The sequence below is a fragment of the Syzygium oleosum genome, unplaced genomic scaffold (genome assembly GCF_021117445.2).
Source record: "Syzygium oleosum isolate NSW1041296 unplaced genomic scaffold, Sole_v2.1 Sole_v2.24, whole genome shotgun sequence".
Classification (NCBI taxonomy): Eukaryota; Viridiplantae; Streptophyta; class Magnoliopsida; order Myrtales; family Myrtaceae; genus Syzygium; species Syzygium oleosum.
In genome coordinates this window covers 548775-570079 of record NW_026607508.1, presented here as the reverse complement: position 1 = coordinate 570079, position 21305 = coordinate 548775, and the positions used below count along the sequence as shown (strand labels likewise).

Sequence of the window (21305 nt, the reverse complement as noted above, 5' to 3'; positions counted from 1 at the left end):
AAATGCATGTCCCATACTTATATGATCAAGATCTTGCAGGTCCTGTACAAGATACTGGTCACTAACTTCCAAGCAATGATTATCACCCCATACTCATCCAGTAATACAGATGCAAATCCTACCTAACGGTTAAACTGATATGGCTCTAACAACAGTACAGCTAAAACAAGAACAAAATTGAGAAACTACATGTTGTTGATTCTAGTGTGTCCTATCATGGGTACCTCAGAAGCTTTTCTTTCCATTAATGAGGTTTCACTCAAACATTCAAGAAGCTTCCTTGAGTTTTAGCTTCTGGGCCATTTTCCTTCACAAATATTATGGCACATGACGAGAAAGAGAGATCCATAAAACCGTTGTGAAGCCCTCAGAAATCATAATTGGCAATCAGCTTTTGTGATTTTGCCTCTATTCTACTGAATAACTTATGTAAACTCTGTTTTTCTCTTTTTCTTTTACATATACACAGGCCACAAGGCCCAAGAAAAAACCTAACCAGTTATCCATGGGCACAACCGATGTTCATATTATGCTCACACTCCAAGTAAATTTCGTTTTCAATTCTCCCTAGGTGCCAAAGTCTACAAGTGGCAAAAGGACTTGACTGTCAAGCAACCTCTCCCTGTGGCTTGCCATCTAATTGCACCTTCTTCATTCCTCTATGGTTTTGCCTCTTCAAGCGCCTCATGAAACTTGGCGACAGAGTGCTATCTTAGTGATCAAAGTTTCTCATAATTCAATTGTCCTGGCAAACCTATCACCCACTGCACATCTTTATGATAGGCACATACTACACATCCACATTTCCTAGACACCTCAAAAGCACCCTGTGGCTTGCCGAATTGCACCTTCTTCATTCCTCTATGGTTTTGCCTCTTCAAGCGCCTCATGAAACTTGGCAACAGAGTCCTATCCCAGCGGTCAAAGTTTCTCATAATTCAATTGTCCGGGAAAACCTATCACCCACTGCACATCTTTATGATAGGCACATACTACACATCCACATTTCCTAGACACCTCAAAAGCACATTGTGGCTTGCCGTCTCATTGCACCTTCTTCATCCCTCTATGGTTTTGCCTCTTCAAGCGCCTAATGAAACTCGGCGACAGAGTCCTATCCCAGTGGTCAAAGTTTCTCATAATTCAATTGTCCTGGCAAACCTATCACCCACTGCACATCTTTATGATAGGCACATACTACACATCCACATTTCCTAGACACCTCAAAAGCACCCTCTCTCTCTCTCTCTCTCTCTCTCTCTCTCTCTCTCCCAACCTACAGCACCCGGATTGGCTCAGTTTTTCATCTGAGAAAGGGGCTGAACCAACCCATGTACACCCTACTTCCCTTTGTTTCACTCTCCCTCATTTGTTTTCCCTTTGAACCTAGACTTCACCTACTTCTTTCAATAAATTGCCACCTACAGAAACGAAGAAATAAAAGCTATACCTTCTAGAAATTGTTGCTGATTTTGCAGCGTGTAGTGTCGATTACCAATGGATTCACTATGAAGCATCCACAGACAACACTTATGAAGAAACACTTATTCAATGTCTCTTGTACAAAAGTCAACTATACATTCTTCAAATTCCCGCGCAATTATAGCACCAAACGAATCGTTCACATTTCAGCCCAAGTATCACATCAACTTAATACAATTCGGCTGTGCCAGGCATTACCTGATCTATAGCAAGCTGCATAAAACCCAGAACCTCAGGAGAGAATTGTTCACCCGAATCTACGTTATCAGTTTCCATGGCTTTGGTTGTTGGTGGTAGTGCGTCGCCTCCCCTTGCCAGTCTCAGTCACCTTCAGTAGCTAGGCTGTTTTAGGAAGAAGAACTTCTTCTGTTTGTCACCTCCATCGGCAGGTGGCAATCTTCCACTCATCACAGCTCGCTGGTGTCGGATGAAAGATGAGCAGTCGTGGTATTGTAGGTGGTGTCGATGGTGAAATTTGCCTATGGTGAAGGAAAGGAAGGAGCTTATAATAGGAAATCAAAGAAAGAAGGTGGAGAGAAAGAATTAAAAACAAAGAAAAAGAATAAATAGAAGAAAAAATTACAGAAATTTATTTTAGGATATATAGTTAACCGGGTTAACGGGGATTTAGTGAAAAGAAAAAAAAGGTTAAAGGGGATGCATGTGTGCATAATTAGGTGGTCATGCATAGATGAAAATTGGTAATTATTTATGAAGTATGTGATTCTGAAAGACCAATTATATTTCTGCCATAATCAAAGGGTAGTTTGGAAAGACGAAACTTGATTTTGACTTAGGCTCTTTTTGTTTAAAGGAAAATAGTTTACTAGAAAACTTCTTTTTCCATTTTTCAAAGTGTTTGGTATGGGAAAATAAGTAGGTCAAAGAAAAATGACTTCAGTTGACCAGAAAATACCAAGCTTAAAAATAAGGAAAATAACTTCTTAATTTTATAGGTAGAAGTCATTTTCCAAAAAAGTATGTAGGACTATCCTTACCAAAGTGTTTTGATAGATGACCAGGTAAAACAAGGATTCTTTTGAGCACATGCCCTCGAGTGAGCACGCATGTTCACTAGGAGACCATAGAATTCTCTGGACAACACTAGCATAAACTGCTCAAATGGGAAAATTGTGGTTCAATGTGATTCACAGCCTGATATAGAGTATAGTTGATGCACCAACCTAGCAGTATGTCGTCACACACCAATACAAAAATTGATCATGGACTCAGAGGTCCACAGCTTGACAAGCCCTCCCACAAATTGAGTTCAGACCAGGAATAAAGCAGGACACTGTGCAACACGAGTGTAGGTACAGAATCTGTAATTCTCTGCTCGTTCAAGGTCCTCTCCACATCATCTCTAATACACTGTCGTCATCTCTAGTATCCATTCACAAAAGATGATTATTCAGTGAGATATTCAACTCAATTTTCTCTGGGGAATTTTAACGAACACCTAGCGGGCCAATCATAGCAGCCACTACAATTACATATAACTCCAAATTCTAGCCATCTCCATAGAATCAATCCCATTACACAAATCTAAACACCCCCCAAACATCATCAACTCAAAATCATCATATAAAAAGGGCCTAAGAAACTCGGACATGTGGTGGGTCACCGAGATCAGAATAACAAAGAAGAAGAAGAAGAAGAAAAACCACGAAGGGATTCGAGCCAAGGACGCACACCGCAGAGAGAGTCGCACTAAGAAAGGGAGACGGAAGAGGAGGACACACACCTTCAACAATTTTTGAGGTAAATACACTCTACAATTTCTTTTTTCTTGGATTAATATACCAGCAAAAATTTTAAACTATGCCTACCATAATACCGACTTTTTCCCGCGTTACTAATAATCCTTAAATTATAAACTGTGGCTAGCTGAGGTTCCGACCTCTCAGATTCGAGGTTGCGAGACCTCGGGACTCGAGGCGGAAACCTCAAGGGGAGGTCGCGGAGGTTTGGGGATAGGGAGAGAGATGGTCGCAAGCCCCTGTGCGGCGGACGACAACAACGGCACGGCGATGGCCTCGTAGCATTAACAGGCGGGAGCGATGGGGCGTTGTACGGTTTGGACGACGGCTGAGCATGGAAGAGGATGGAAGGGAAAAAAATAAATAATAAGAACCGTTTTAAGATTAAAAAAAATTTGCCCATTTTAAATTGAGTTGGCACTCCTATATATAGCAATGTGCATCATTCTTTTCTGAGTAAACAAGTCACCATGTTGAGCTATATTTTGACAGTTCAGATACTCAATTGGAAAAGAAAAAGTCGCGGTACTTGTACGTAATAAAACGGACGAAAATTTATTGTAGCGTGATTACCCTTAAAAAAAATCTGATAATAATGAAATTTTTATGTTCTTCCAAATTGATTTTATATTTACTTTCCAATTTCAACTAGTTCCTATTGATTTATCAATGATTGTAATACATATTCCATGAAACGAAAAGCAAGTTGAAAACAATGACGAGTGGGAAGACTACTGTTCTTGTGCTCCCAGGGTAACAAAGGTCCGTGTTCTCTCTGCCAAGCCAGTTACTCCTAGCGCTGCAAGCAACAACAAAAACATCAACCTCTCGCTCCCATAGTGAGTCATTCCTTCACCTGCAGCTTCCCCAACCGGAAGTGGTTGTTCACGTCAGGTAAGAGAACTCTCATGGGAGATATTCGGAGAAACTCTCAAGCAGCACTTGCCCATGCCTCTGTCACAGAGGTTGACTGCCACTGCGATTTGGGCCTATAGGTAATTCCATAGGGTATATACGCAAAAATGAAGTCAAGAGAGATAATAGAAGAAAATAAACAGTGTAAAACATATATCAAAGAACATCAACCACAGACACAGCCAAGGTTGTTGCATCTCACAAAGAAAATCTTCTACACGTACCTCACAAAGAACATGCTTCTCGTTCTATTTCTTGCAGAGTAGAGGCCACGAGTGAAAATAGCCGAATCACTCTCCAGTGAAACCTCTTTTATCATTTCTACACTGCAAAAGACAAAATAAATCTATATGACTTTTCTGTGAAGACTTCATTGAAAGAGTGGGAGTGAAGAAAGACATCACATAGCCCTACCCATATGCTATGTTATAAACATCTGATACAAGCTAGCAAGTAATGAATATTAAGAAAGCTTTATTGGGAATCAAATCACAACGTGACACGGCTCTAAAGGATGACGAGTCTAGACCTCTTGGATATCAATCATATTCACATGTAAACAAATGACATCTCTGTTTTACCCTACATATTACAACAGTACTTTCTAACAGTCAAAGAATTACAACATTCATGACCAGATGTCAAAAGAGTCAGTTCTTCAAAGTTTATACCTATAACCTCGAAACAAAACTAGTTCTTCAAATGAGGCCAGATGGAATTCATGCTTTCTAAACATAACAGCAAGATGAAAAGTAACTCAAGGGCAAGGAGTGTTAGCATTTCGTGTCCAGAGTAAAACAGAAGAAGAAAAATTCTAACCAGTTTATGCAGACATTTTGGGAGACAACTCTCCAGTCTTGACATAATGTGCAAGTTTAGGGAGGCCAAAGAACATGAGTAGTCGGACAAAAAACCATAATCTTCTCTTAATGCACACCCAGCTTCTAATGTAACTTCCATTTGTGGAAAGTGTTAAGCTTGGTAAGCACAACCTGAAACCTACAGCAAGCAAACTAAGTTCAAGTATGCATCGTCAGGACTGTGAATTAAAATGTACTCTAAGGTCCAACTTTCATCCATAGAAAAAAGGAATCCCTACAAGGTAGTGCTAGAATATTACTGGTAGAGGTATTGTGAAATTCATCTTCAATACGAACAAGACTAGTTCTCCATTGTGGTCAGGAAGACTCAGGCAATTGCGAGCCCAAGCCACATATTAGCAAGACGCGAGAAAATATATGGCACAAGAGTTATGGATTTCAACCCCACACAACACAAAATAATCCACAGGAAAGGCAAAAGAACTCTTAGGGAGACAGACCTCTTAGGATAGTGAAAACTGCAATATGAAGAGTTGACTAATCACTATTAAAAGAAATAGTTTCCACTTCTCGTGCAATACATTAGCGAGCATTGACAACTGATCAACTGTGCTAGACCATTAAGATTTTATTGTGCTTTATGACTACCGGTTTCTAACACTAACATCGGCTCAACTTGAATAAGACAAAGAACATGAGAGTACTAACTTTGGCACCACAATTAAACTAACCTCACTTGCTACTGTCGATTTGTTGAAGAGATCCAGCAAATTTGTTGAAACATTTGGTGAAGTTGAATTTCATCCAGAGATGGAAGAAGCTTTTGTTATATCTCATGGACCTAATAAAGAGGCGAAGAGGCTCTAAGAATTTAATAGAGGGCCGGAGGAGAAGAGTTGATGGGACATTTCAGAAAAGGACCAACTTTCAATTCCAATCGAAAAAGAGGAGGCAAGGCAGGAACCTTTTTTTTGTTTGGGTGGGTTTCTTTTCTTTTCTTTTATGGGATAATGACACAAACGATTCCTAAATTTTGGCTCAATATATAATTTGGTCCATAAAATTTTAATTTGTTCAATGTAGTCTCTGAACATTAACCTAATGTGTAATGTAGTCCTCGAACTTTTAATTTATTCAATATTATCCCTGAACTTTTGGTACATGTTCAATTCAGTCCCTGAACTTGAATTAATGGAAAAGACTGCTCAAATTCAGGGACTGAATTGAACATGTACCAAAAGTTCAAGAATGACATTGAACAAATTAAAAGTTCGGGGATCACATTGCACATTGAATTAAAATTCAAGAATTATATTAAAAAATTAAAAGCTCAGGGACCAAATTACACATTGAGCTAAAGTTCATGGACTGTTTGTGTCATTTTTCCTTCTTTTATCAAGCAGTACTTCCTTCTCTCTGAACGTCCCAAATTCTAATAGATTTTTTTTTGGTCGAAATACAAATTCTATTAGATGGAAAGTATCTATTTCCAATGCTCTGGGTTTTTTCACTTGATCTAATTCTGCGGAAGGGATACCCTACGTGTGAATAGATTCTTTTTTTCTGGTGAGACCAAAGCTATAAGCTAAGTGACAGAAATCCCTGAATGGAGCCAATGGATGGCAATGCCATCCAAAGCAAGATTTCCTCCCAGGTCTCCAACTTTCCACAAGCTCATACAGCTGAGAAATACTTGAACTCCCTTACCCTCCTAAACTAACCAAAGCTGATAAAAAAAGCCATGGATTCCACATGAATTCACTGTCTATTACGTCAACAATAAAAGTAAGCCCATATTGAATAGTGCTCGTGTAGCTGCTCTACTATCATCAATGCTTAACACAATGAGCAAACTCAGGATGCTAACAGGTTCATGACAGGAGAAATAACCTCACGCCCTTGCTACCAATAATCCCCACGAGCAAATGCCACCTGAAGTGATGAAAGTGGCTGGAATCTCTCACAACGATCTCACGATCAACAATCTTTGCAATAAGTTTAATTGGGAATGACAATCTCCGCAAATGCGAAGATTCTTCATTACAGTTATCGTACTACACTTGATGGTAGTAATCATATGCGAATCATTTACCTCTTTTACAATCATCAAGGATTGCACCTGATATAGTCCAGAACTACGAAACTCGGACACATCAATAGCACGCCTAAATTTGCCTCAAAGTTCAAAAAACTCATAACAAATATCAAGCCAGATTACATATTATGTTGGTGACATAAATTAGCATCAGAAAAGCGATGCCTAGACAGGGTTATGCCATAAATTATCTTAACAATCTGATAATCAAGTTAAAAGCATGAAATGGGCTTGTGATCACAGCTGCAACCCTCAATAAAGAAATAAATATCCGGAAAAGACCTGATCTGGACATTCATCATGCTTCCTTTCTCGGTCCCTTGATGAAATTCTGTGTTTGGAAAAGCAGTAAATGGCACATGGATTGTCAGTCAGAGTACACTGAATCATTTGAAGACAATTTATGGATTGCTACATGATTAACTACATCCTCTTACTAAAGAATAGAATGCTAATCATCGTCAATAACATTCATACATATCTTTATCCATAAGGCGCTGTCTGAACAAATTATGGTTATGAAATGTTTTAACTTCTTGAGACAAAATAATTAGCATTAACGGTTTCTGCCGTCACAGAAACAGGAGAGAATCTCATTATGCTAGAATCACCACCAATGATGTCACATACCTATTTGCACTCTACATGCAGTACAAAGAGTCAGAATACTATAGTTCAATTAGTTTGCGATGAATTCACCACAAGAATGGGAACTCCCTTGAACTGCAAGTTTGACTTAGGTTATAGTCAAATGAAGAGATTAACTAACAGGAAGTGGGCTGGTTTGGCCTTGAATAGGAGATTACAAAGGAGTTGGGGGCTATCACCTTCCATTTTTTTCTTAATTGGGCTGGTTTGGCCTTCCTTCGTATAGCTTTTCCTTGCTTCCTTTATCTTTTTGTGGTTGAGCTTTCCGTGTTCCCTTGGATTTGTATAGTCCCTTTGGAACTTGGTTAGTCTCTTGCTTTCCTTTGTATTTGGTGATTTGAAAGTAATATATACCTTACCCTTACCAAAAAAAAAAAAAACTAACAGGAATAAGAACAATGAACAATATGATCAGAATAAACCAAGAATCAGGAATGAAGACCAAGGATATCGCCTAACTTCATCTTGAAGACCTCTATAGTGTCCTCGTTGTGATTGACTACCATCATGCAAGGAAATCTACAGCTATACGTATACTCAATCTTAGCATGAGCATCATATCATAGTGCCACAGCAAGAAACATTGCCATAGAGCCCTAACACATGCCATTATGTTGTTAACAGGCTATAGTATAGAAAGGTCACACCATGCAGCTGTCTTGTAATATGCACAAGCAACTGATTATTCAATATGCATCAGAGGTGCATCATCATACTGTAGATGCTGTACATGATGTCAAGAAAGCAAGGAATCATAAGTTCAAAGGTCTTACCAAGTTGTGCACGGGCATGAGAGGACTCACAGAAAGAATCAATGCATGCAGATCCAATGAGAAGCCTGAGTAACCCATGGCCTGTGAGGCTTTGGAGCTGAAAACCAAACGTTAGCATTTAGAATACATATAATACCTTAACAAATCATAGATTCCACAATGTCATAGACAGCAAATGAATGGAAAAAGGAGGGGTCAAAAAGGCAAAGAGAAATGATATTCATGTAATAGGGTTCTACTAAACAAAGAAGAAACAGGCACCAAATTGACTTTATCATTCTGAAGACAAATTATTTCAAGACCATCTTTTCTGTATGTAATGAGTTTCCAAAGCGTATTAATTATCTAAGAGGTATGAAAAGGTCATGGTCTAATCAATCTCTTGATATATTTGTAACTGAAGAGCTAAAATTGGAGAATTGCTCGATCAAAAAGCATATAAATTGAAATATATCTTTAGTAATTCACAATAGGGATCAAGGAAGAAGATATTTCTCTCTAATGAGTCTAACCAATGGAATATCTACGATTAAGACACTACTTGTCATTTTCCTTAACCAAGGACATGACTTCCCATTTCTCAAATGGCAATCTACGAATACCCAGTCTAGAGGACAACTACATATGATAAACAGGACATCTGAAAACTGGCCAAAGGAAAAGACAGGCATCAGAAACTCTACCTTTTGTTTACCAGGCAAATTCTACACCTATTCATAGCAACCATTATATGGCTGAGCACCGCTCCACTCAAGCAACCATACATAGTATCAGTCTTGTTTAACTGTAGCCACCATCTCAAGATAGGCACCACATCCTTGACGAAGAAAACTTCTGAATGGATTCTTATCCAACAAACGACCCACTATTTCTATGGTTGCAATTCCATTAACCCTTTGTCATTACAAAACATTCCACTGGGCCAACTTTATAGGTATTCTCCTTTGTCGTCTCAGGTCATATGCATTTGCAAGGGAGTCAAATGGCGTATCTGTATCTAAGCATTCGGACACGCCATTGCATATGTTTTGGGAAGGTTCAACACTAATCCTCTTTGACGATATATCCGGAATTTGCATAGACATCCCTCCTGTGTTGATATCGATATCCAATTTAACATCATCTTCAGCCACCAACAACTCTGACAAAGGACTTACGTCCTCATAGTACATATTCTTCTTAGTTTTGGCCTCTTTTTGCTTCCTCGGCCTCTTTTTGCTTCCTCAGCCTCTTCCTCTTTTCCTTATCCTTTGCCTTCCGCTGAATGGTCGGGCAATATATCCCCTTAACTTTTGCCTCTTTTATGTTCCTCTTCCTCTGCATTTTCTTCTCTTTTCTCTTCTGCTGCAATGTTAAGGAGTTTGTTTCACCAGTTGATTGGATTTGCTGGGGAGCCAATGACTGAGTGAAAGTTTGAGTGAAAGTTTTCGCAGGAAATGAAGTAATGAGGCCTGAATTTTGATTGAAGAGTGGACAATTAGGCTGCTGAGGCTGCGAATTGATTGGGCGTGGGGGCCAGTATGTGGGGGGAGGAGGAAGTGAGGGAGTTGGAAAGAGGTGGGACTTTTGGATTCCATGCAAAGAATAATGCTCTTGATAATTGAGATATGGGACACTAGGAGGAGCCTTTGGACCATTATTCCCCATTATCATGACCATACATCCTAATAAGTTGCCGCAAGTTGGAAGTTGGAGGAGGGAAGGCAGCTGGCGCCTCAGCCTCAGGACCTTGACCGGTCCAATTACCGTAGTTCCTCTGAGAATACATACCGGTTGGGTAATCTCTGGTCCGAACCTTCAAAGATCAAATCATAAAGTTAAAATCAAAGGCCCAAAACGAAATGCTTAATTGTCTTAATAGAGCAAGTTCAGAAAGCAAAGGCGAACTCATGTAATAAACACTACTGGCAGTGGCAGAACAAGTCGAACACGTGGAGTATTACATTTCAGAGCAAGAAATAACTCTCAAAATCTAAACCTAGCTTCCGCTCACCGAGTTCACCTCCTGATTAAGCTTCATTCTCAATTTTAACAGCAAATGACTAGGGGGTGATCGGCCTATCCTGTTTTGGAACCGGGAACCAAACGAACCTGCTAGTTCCCAATTCCACCCAGGAACTGGCCACTTTTTATTTTCTTTTTTTATTGTTTTAATTACTTTTTTTTTTTGTTTCATTGCAGCTCGGTTTTGCTAGAATATGCAGCAAACCATTTCGAGCATACGGCCAAAATGCATATTTGACACCCCGTTAAGTTAGAATCTGTTCTCTCGAACGTCTCCTTTTTGCTTCGCCGGAGGAATGTCCTCCGACCATCAATCACACATCCGGTCCCCGAAACAACGCTACCTACTTTGACCGTCACCGGACCGCCGGCCGCCTATCCCGATCACCGTTTTGGCCATTAAAACTTAAAACCGACAACCAAATCTCGTTTTCCGGCTACCAAACTTCCGGCCCAAAGAAGACGCACTAAATCTAATCAACCAAACATACAAGACAAGAAACCGAGATAGTGAACTAACGGACCGGCCTCAAACCGCGGGCCTCTCGGATGGGTAAAGGATTCTCCGGGCGACTCTGACCTCTGCCCCTCGCGCGACTCTGCCCTCCCTGCTGCTGCGCGACGCCTTCTGGTTCCCTTTCTTTTTGTCTCTCTCGCTTAGTCAAAGGAAGAGCATTCCATATGATTTAAGATCAAAGAAAAAGACGCGAGGAAATGGAGGGCTTCATTTATGACAAGCAGTGTACCATAGAAGTCGACCCTCATTAAATTTGTCAGAAATAGGCACATTCTCCTGCATGGCAGGGGGGAAACGTTCGCAGTGTAGGGGGAGGGGACGTTGCCGGGCAGAGGAGATAGAGAGAGAGAGAAAAGTCAAATATAAATTGAGTGCGATCCGACAGTTCATGTTTAATCCCGAAAACGATCCAACGGCCCATAAAATCTCAAATTATTATTAAGAGAAAAGGCCAAAAACCACCATTAAAATAAATCTAGAGGGAGGTCTATTAGTCAAAATCCGTACTCAGTACAAATTTCACTTTTCACCAATTCTAGGCAATCTCGAGGCTGGCTACATTAATATCGACACCGTCCAATTAAATTCGTCACGAAACTCCGAGAAATTCGACACCAAAGTTCGGGCTCTAAATAACGGTCAAATTCAATCGAATGCGATTCTAGCCAAATCTCAAATTTAAAAATAACCCGAGAGTGATCAGTTCTGGGCGAGATTTAACTATAAGCGCATTGACAAAATGCACGTTTTATAAATCCCAAAAAATGAATCAAAATTCGGAATGTCACAGAAAAATATCACAACATATTGCATAGACACCCCATCAAAATTAGGGAAAAAGAAGAATGGTGAAGGCAACAGAAGTAATATTGAAAGCAAATTAAAAAGAGAAAATCTTCTCGCCGAATCCTCAGCTCCTCTACTAATAGAGATGCAATACTCTATTATGCACATCATTAAAAGGTCCCAAGTTTAGAAAGAAGGTTAATATTACAAGAAGCACAAAAACCATTCGGTTCGCTATTTTGATTAGATTCCCTTTTGTTTTTAGAATCGTATGTATTGGACATATGCACGCTTGAATTCAATGCTATTATTTGAATCATACGCAACAGATTCATGCACGCTACTCAGATTGGACTGAATTTGTCTTTGCTATTTGAGTTGCGTATGTTGGATTCACGATCGACATTCAAACATTGTCTTTGAATTTGATGCTTCGAATCTACTTTCGTTTATTTGACATGGCATCAAATTCATGCCCCTTTTTGCTTGCTGCTTTGATATAGATTCACCCATGCTTATACGTTGGGCTCATTTATGGCATTTTTCTTATATTGAAAGAACATAGATCTCACACCATGAACAGTCGAGCCCTTATTCGGCCCCATGATGCGGCAATTTTACCTAAAAGCCAGTAACATAGTTTTTTAGTGTTCGAAACATATAAATAAAACTATATATGTATTACTTTAATAAATCTCATGATATGATGATTTAACCAAGGAATGTGGTACCGAAAGGGTGATCTAGAATATGCTAACTCGTTTGCGCATGTAACTGAATTCTCTAGCCTTAAACTTTTCATTGTCACTTTACATTCTAGTTGACTTTCTTGTTAGCAATCAATCTAAAAATTGATTGGTTTCAATTTCAACTCCCAGAACTATTTAAGCATTTGGATCTGATGTAGCTAGCAAGGATCACCTAAAGGGGGGTGAATAGGTGATCTTAAACAATTTTTGATAATCTATGCGGAAACAAAATAAATCACAGTAGAGTCTGAATAAAATTCAGATTCAAGACAGATTATAAAGACGGTGCTCTTGATGTGCAGAAGGTAAAGTAAGAGATAAGGGATAGAGAATCGCACACAAGTTTATAGTGGTTCGGCTTATAGCAAGCCTACGTCCACTCTCCCACGATTACTGACCTACCGGCTGGATTTCACTATGTAATCAAGAGGAATTACAACTTCTGAGTGTTAACACTCTTGTGTATGATAGGACTCTCTATCTCACACAATCACTCTTACAAAGTGTCCCTCAAGATCTTAATGTTTTGCTCAGAATGACAAGAGAAATGATTGGAGTATGCTCAGACTTTGGACTTGTTGATTCTTGATTCTGTACTTCGTTCTGCTGCTCGTTGATCCTCTTAAATACTCCTCTACTAGCCGTTGGACAGCTTTCAGAGGATCATCTTCCAATCTTCACCTTGGACAGATTTGTATAATAAGGATTGAGCAGCCGTTGGATGACAGATTCTGAATCCCGCTGATTCTGGTCGCCCATACAATCAGAATCTTGGTTTCCATAAGTAGAGCTTTGTCCGTTGTAATGCATTCTTGTCGTGATGTTTGATTGTCAATCAATTTGATTGAGATTGAGACAATCAGAACATTCCTTCTGTGAAATCCATGCCAGATCACTAGCTGTTGTGATACGTTCTGAATTCTGCGTCTGAAGAAATTCTGCGTCTGCATCTGAAGAACTTCTGCATCTGCGTCTGAAGAATTTCTGCGTCTGATTAATTTCTTCGTCTGCATCTGCATCTGAATAACTTCTGCATCTGAATCTCAGAACCTAGATTATGTGGGTCTTCAAAAACATACTTGACAGTTTGTAAAGTCTAAATAACTTTCTTCTGAGCTTCCAGAATATACAGACCTGGAATAAATTTGTTCAGAATCAGTATCAGATTTACAATAACATAGAAAGTTTTGTCAACTTCAAAATCAATAGGAGTTTTCCTCAACAATCTCCCCCTTTTTTATGGTGACAAAACTTTCTTGCAGATTGAATTATTTTGAAAATAAATAAACATATTAAGCTCCTGAAACACAGATTAAAAGAGCAAACTCTGTTGATATCTGTGTCTTTCTTCCTTTGAATATAACCTGCAAATCTGCACATAATTTCTCCCCCTTTTTGTCATCAGCAAAAAGATAATAATAGAGAGAATAAGGCACTGATATTTAATTAATCAATCAGTCTAACAAAAAGTATGAGATATATTACAGACCAATTGAAAAAATGAATTTGGAGAGAAATGTTGAAAAACAGGCTATTTTTTAGGAGTACGAATCAGTTGAAAATTTTCCAATATTGAGACAGCCTCCTCAATCTTCGAACTGCATTGACCTATGGCTTTATCCATGTTGGATGAGCACATAGTAATGGCTTCCTCTAATGCTGCTTTATCTGCTGCTGCCTGAAGTTGTTGAGCCTTGGTGTTTTCCTCAACAATTTTCTGTAGATTCTGCATATGTTGTTCTAGAGCAGCTTGCTTGTCTTTAATCTCAAGCAGAATAGAAAGGATGTTCTGATTTTCGGATGGCTGACCTTGGACATTAGCTTCCTCAGACTGATTGTACCCTTTGGCTGATTCTGGTGGAATTTCCCCCTGAACAGGTGCTTGATCTTCAGAAACATGTTCTTCATGAATTGATTCTGAAAACTTGGAAGTTGGTTCAGGAATATGTTTTGGGCCTCCTGTTTCAAAGTGTTCTGCTTCTGCTTCATCATTTTCATCATGCAGAAGAATTTTACGCTTCTTGCTGTACACTTTTATTGGGGTAGGAGAGTCAGGCTACTTGCTGGCTGAACTGGTTCTTTTCCTTTGCTCCTTTACTTTCTCAACTTTCTTGCCAACAGATTTTACCTCTGACTGTTGAGCATCTTTTCCTCTTACTCTGTCCCTTACATCTTCAAATTTCTTCATTTTGGAGAGCATTCTTTCTCCAACAAACATAAGAGGTAGCATAGTTTCACGCAACTCATCAGGAATAGATATATTGAGAAACATGAAGATACGAGTGATTAAAGCTCCATATGGCAGATGACCCTTATCCTTCTGTAATGCTCTGTACATATGGAATATGATGAGGTGAGGGAGAGAAAAGGATTGACCTTTCAAGATAGCCCAAATGAGCTTTATCTCTGATTTTGATAGGTCAGTTTTTGAGGCATCTTTTGGCTTCAAACAGTTGATTATGATCTTATGCAAGATCACAGATCGTCTGGATAAGTCAGAATAGGAGAGATGGCGCTTTGATCCTAGAGCAAAGTTTGGATTGTCAGAAGCCACCTGAGAAGCTTCTTCAAGATTCACTGCCAACGGAGTAAAATTGGAGTGTGTGGCTCCAATTATCCTTGCCAACTCATGTGCTTTTAAATCAACCTTCTTGTCACCAACAGTAAACTGAATCCAATTTGGTGACAGAATTGAAAGATTGAAATAGAAGTGGGCAGTTAATTCAGCATAAGTATTGGCAGATTGAAGGCAAAATTCATAAATCCCTAACTTCTCAAACAAGTGCTGTACAGAAATGCCAGTCTTCTCCAAGAATTCAAAATCCACAGTCCTATTGTTCATTACTCCTCTAGCAAGTAACAACTTGTAGCACATGTGATGCGCAGTGCTTCTGAACAAACTTCATGTTCCAAGCAAACCAGATGCTATTCCCACCTTTATCTCAAAAGTCTCAAAAAATCGTGCATCATCATCAGGAACAACAAATTTTGAAGCACTAGTAGACTTAGGGCTTACATAAACCGATTTCTTTTCAGAAGGAGTTGAAGCTTCTCCAACTTTTTCTTTGCCCTTTCTTGAGGAAGTCTCTTGTGGGGTAGAGCGAGTTGGAACTTTGTCAGTTTTACAACAAAACTCTGAGTAGGTTTCAGCGAGATGTTCTTCAGAGAGTAAATTATTGTCTTTAAGACAGTCACGCAGAACCGATTCAGAGGCATTGCTTCTCATTAACCGCTGATAAGCATTCCATACAAGCTTGATACTTCGAAAACGAAAACTTGTTTTACCGGTTGATTTTGGTGACGACGATCGCTGAGGAGGTGCTTCAGAACAGTCTTCATGATGGTCGGATTCTGAGTCTGAAACTTCCAAATATTCCGCCGATGCAGTAGACTTTGAGTCTTGATTGAGAATACGAGACGATCTTCTACGGGCCACCATCTTGACCGGCATTATGACACTTTTGGAGACGAAAGTTTCGATCTTTGGAGGAAGAAGAGGAGAGTCTCTGAATATCGGAAGGGTTTTGAGAGAAAAAGATCGTACTGATAGGGTTTTGAAAAGAAGGACAGGTTTAAAAAGGAGGTGGATAAATTTTGGAAGGAAAAGTTATTTTTAGTAAATAAAAAGATATCCCAAGCAAGTAGGAAGAAAATATACTCTATGAAGCTTAATCAAACGTGATGATATCAGAACAATATATTAAGCACAATTTATCAGATAAATTAGAATACATACCTGATTTGCTTCCAAAAGTAACGATTATAAAAATATCATGCCAAAAATGCCAAAAATATACCCGCCAAAATTTTGAATAAGGAACGTACCTTTCTTTGTGAGTCTGAAAAAATGTTCAGACTGAGAATGCATGAGTCTGAAAAATTCCTGTCTATCAAATACTTCAAGAAAATGGATAAGTGATGCATAGTTTGTCTCTTATGAATTCAAATGAAGATTTATCAAGAGGTTTTGTAAATATATCAGCTAATTGATTCTTAGAATCAATGAATTGAATATTCACATCACCATTTTGAACATGATCTCGAATAAAGTGATGCTTGATTTCAATATGCTTAGCTCGAGAATGAAGAATTGGGTTCTTTGTCAAATTGATTGCACTTGTGTTGTCACATTTGATTGCAACACTTGATTCTTCAATATCAAAGTCTTGTAATTGCTCGCTTCATCCACGTAACTGCACACGCAACTTCCCAATGCTACATATTCTCGCTCCGTAGAAAGTGCAACTGTATTTTGCTTCTTTGAGTATCAGGATACCAACATATTCCCAAGCAGTTGACATGTACCTGAAGTACTTTTCCTGTCTACTTTACATCTAGCTAAATCAATATCAGAATATCCAGTAAGAGTAAAATCTGAATCTTTGGAATACCAAAGGCCTAACATTGGATATGTTCCAATGTATTTGATTATTCTCTTTACTGCAGAAAAATGAGATTCCCTTGGGTCTGATTGAAATCTTGCACACATGCAGACACTAAATAGAATGTCAGGTCTAGATGCAGTTAGATACAATAAAGAACCTATCATGCTTCTATATACCTTCTGATCAACATTTTTACCATTTTCATCTTTATCCAGTTTGGATGAATAAGACATGGGAATGTCTGTTTTCTTGCAATTCTGTAATCCAAACTTCTTGATAATCTCCTTTGCATACTTCTCTTGGCAAATGAATGTACCATCTTTGGTTTGTTTCACTTGAAGGCCAAGAAAGAAAGATAATTCTCCCATCATACTCATCTCGAACTCGTTCTGCATATTTTTTGAGAATTCCTTGCAAAGTAATTCGTTAGAGGATCCAAAGATTATATCATCAACATAAATTTGAACAAGTAGGAAATCCTTACCCTTTCTCTTAACAAATAAAGTTGTATCAACCTTACCTTTGGTGAAGCCATTTTGCAGAAGGAAGTTACTTAACCTTTCGTACCAAGCTCTGGGTGCTTGTTTCAGACCGTAAAGAGCCTTCTTGAGTCTGTAAACATAATCAGTCTTCTTTGGTTCTTCAAAACCAGGTGGTTGTTCCACATATACTTCTTCTTTGATATATCCATTCAGAAAGCACTTTTCATGTCCATCTGAAACAATTTAAAGTTATAGAAACAAGCATAAGCTAATAGTAGCCGAATGGCTTCTAACCTTGCAACTGGTGCATATGTTTCATCATAATCTATGCCTTCTTCTTGAGAATAGCCTTTTGCAACCAGTCTTGCTTTGTTTCTTGTAACTTTCCCTTTGTCATCCAGTTTGTTTCTAAATACCCATTTTGTTTCGATTACTGGATGATTTTTGGGTCTTGGCACTAGTTCCCATACTTTATTGATTCTGAATTGCTGAAGTTCCTCCTTCATAGCATCGATCCATCTTTCATCTGATAAAGCTTCATCAATTTCTTTTGGTTCTATTTCTGATATCAATGCCAAGTTGATGATATCCTCTTTGTGTTTGGATCTTGTCTTGATGCCATCTTCTATTTCTCTAATGATGAGGTTCTTCAGATGACTGGATTTATGTTTCCAGTTTTTGTCAAATCTTTCCTTCTGAAAATCTGCAGACTCTGAACTTTCTGGTTGAGTCTGTATTGTATCTTCTTCTCCTTCTTTTCCTTCTGATACTGATTGATGATGATCTTCTGATAACTCTTGAATGTTGGGAGATGGTTCAGATTCATCTCTGTGAGTTTGAATGTTTTCTTCAAACTTTACATTCATTGATTCTTCCACAGTCTAAGACTTTTTGTTGAAGACTCTGTATGCTTTACTTATAGTAGAATATCCAAGGAAGAATCCTTCATCTGCTTTCTCATCAAACTTACCAGTGCGGTCATTTAGATTTTTCAGAATAAAGCATTTACAACCAAACACACGAAAATATGAAATGTTGGGCTTTCTACCTTTGTAAAGCTCATAGGGGGTTTTCTCAAGAATGGGTCTGAGAAAAGCTCTGTTAATGACATAACATGCTGTAAAAACTGCATCTGCCCAGAAATGAAAAGGAATTTTTCTTTCAATCAACAGAGTTCTTGCCATTTCTTGCAAAGAACGATTTTTCCTCTGCACAACACCATTTTGTTCTGGTGTATAAGGAGTAGAAAAATTGTGTTGAAAGCCATTTTCCTCACAAAAATCTGAAAAACTTTGATTTACAAATTCTCCCCCATGATCAGTTTTAATGCTGGAAATGGAATAGCCCTTTTCATTCTGAACTCTTTTTGCAAATTTTGAAAAATATGAAAATGCTTACCCAAGTAAATCTTGTGAAGTCATCAACAATAACTAAACAATATTTCTTACCACCAATACTTTGAGTTCTTGTTGGTCCAAACAGATCCATATGAAGAAGCTGCAAAGCACGATTAGTGGAAACATGATGTATAGTCTTGAAAGAGCTCCTTACTTGCTTTCCTAGTGTACAGGCATTGCATAACTCTGCTTTCTTGTATTTCAAATCTGGTAGACCTCGAACCAGTTTTTTGTTTGAGATCTTAGAGATTTGTTTCATACTGATATGCCCCAATCTTCTATGCCATAGATCTTCATCCTCTTTGATTGAGATCAAGCAATGAGTGGAGTTTGGATTGACATCTAGAAGATAGATATTGCCATGTCTTCTTCCTGTAAATGTTTGAGAAGAATCTTTGCTTGTCCCTGAGCATGTATCTTCTTGAAAGTTGATTCTGAAACCTGTATCACATAGTTGGCTTATGCTTATCAAGTTGTAGTTGAGTCCTTTCACCAAAGAGACATCATTTATTGTAAGTCCTCCAATTTCAACTGTTCCTTTGCCAACGATTTTTCCTTTGGTATTTCCTCCAAAGGAAATTTTTCCACCATTCAGATTGTGTAGATCAACGAATATACTTGGATCTCCTGTCATATGTCTAGAGCATCCACTGTCTAGGTACCACTTCCTTTTTCTCTTTGTGGTAACCTGCAAAAATCACAACATCTCAAGTTTTCTTTGGTACCCAAATTTGTTTGGGTCCTTGAGTATTAGTATAAGCTGTCTTAACAAAATCTCTTCTAACAGGTCTCCAGACCTTAAGACATTCATTCTCAAAATGTTGTGGATCTCCACATTTTGAGCACCTAAGTGCACTTCGGCCAACAGGTTTTACAAAATTCCTTTTGAAATGGTTTTTATAAGCTTGTCGAGGAGGTCTTTGTTTTAATCTCTCCTTGACCTTTGGAAAATCAATCAAGCTATCACTTTCCTTCACAAATCCGAGACCATATTTGTTGTAGTAAGGAATTTGGATAGAAAGGATATGCTTCAAGGTTTCTGAACCCTTTGAAAACTTGGAAGTAATTTCTGAAACTTGATTTTTCAAAACCGCATTTTCTTTGGAAAGAAAATCTCGACTTTCCTTGACTTGATGAAATTCTTTTTGAAGGAAATCGATTTTTTCTTTTTGTGAAACATTATGTTGCCTCAGTGATGAATTTTCCTTTTTCAAAGAGGAGATGCATTTAAGAGCAGTCTTAAATTCAAAGCATAATTCATCAATGTAATTTGATATTTCAATAGGCATGTCAGAATGTTTTACCTCAATCTCCACTTTAGGATCAGAATCTAAATCTGAATCTGAATCTAAGTCTACTTAGCCATTAGACAGAAATTTGAGATATCTTCGTCACTGTCTTCGCACTCTGTATCACTGCAGGTTTCTGCTTTTAAGGCCTTCTTGGCTTTCTCAAACTTGGTCTTCTTTTTCAGAAGTGGACAATTTGGCTTAATATGTCCACGTTTCTTACAGTGAAAGCATATAACATCCTTTGATCTCTCTGTTTCATCGAAAGACTTCTTCTTCTCAAAAGGCTTCTTACCTTTGAGGTTTCTTCCTTTGATCTTCATTTTCTTATACTTCTTTATGAAGAGAGCTAGTTCTTCATCATCAACATCTTCATCTTCAGAATCTGCATCAGAATCAATGTTAGTCTTCAAAGCAATTGACTTATTACCTCTGGATTCATTCTCCTCATTCCGTTTCTCAGTCTCATATGATTGAAGAGTTCCAATTAACTCATTCACTGATAGAGGCTTGATCCTTTGTGTTTCTCGAAGAGATGTTTTGATGTTATCCCACTGATTTGTCAGTCCTCTCAGAAGTTTGTTGACTTTCATTGCATCTGGAACTGGTTGTCCTTGATAAGCAAGACCGTTTACTATATCAGTAAACCTGTCATAGAAATCAGCAATTGATTCTCCAGGCTTCATTTTGAAGGATTCATATTGACCAAGCAAAAGATTGATTTGAGTTTCCTTGGCTCGATCTGTTCCTTCATAAGTGACAAGGAGAGTATCCCAGATTTCCTTAGCTGATTCACAAGCAGCAATTTTTTTATATTCAATAGGTGATAAAGCACAATAGAGAGAGTAAATTGCTTCGGAATCTAAGGTTTCTCTTTTGGATATCTCAGTTTGAGATAATGGAGGATCTATTGCTATGCTTGCTTCTGCCTTTTCTTTTGAATCAGAAGATTTTGGATTGACTCCTCTGATGATGACATCCCATTACATGTGATCAATTGACTTTATGAATGCCTTCATCTTATTCTTCCAGACACTATATTCCTTGCCATCGAAATATGGTGGTCTGTTGTTGCTCTGTCCTTCAATGAGCCCTGGAGTACCATAGCTAGCCATATAGATTGTTAGCTCAGAAGTAAGACACTTCAATAAATGAGCAACCTGCTCTGATACCAATTGATGTAACCAGCAAGGATCACCTAG

At 38.4% G+C, this 21305-nt stretch overlaps 1 long non-coding RNA gene and 1 pseudogene across 1 annotated transcript; both read right to left on the bottom strand.

Moving 5' to 3' along the window:
• LOC115661516 (tRNA-specific adenosine deaminase TAD2-like) overlaps positions 1–3733 on the bottom strand; it is a 111373-nt pseudogene extending 107640 nt beyond the window's left edge.
• A 4771-nt stretch (positions 3734–8504) lies between these two features.
• On the bottom strand, positions 8505–11141 carry LOC130134839 (uncharacterized). Its single transcript, XR_008814334.1, has 3 exons — positions 11023–11141; positions 9178–10289; positions 8505–8591 (listed from the first exon to the last, which is right to left on the bottom strand). It is a non-coding gene; the product is annotated as an uncharacterized LOC130134839 (long non-coding RNA).
• Between the last annotated feature and the right edge of the window lie 10164 nt (positions 11142–21305).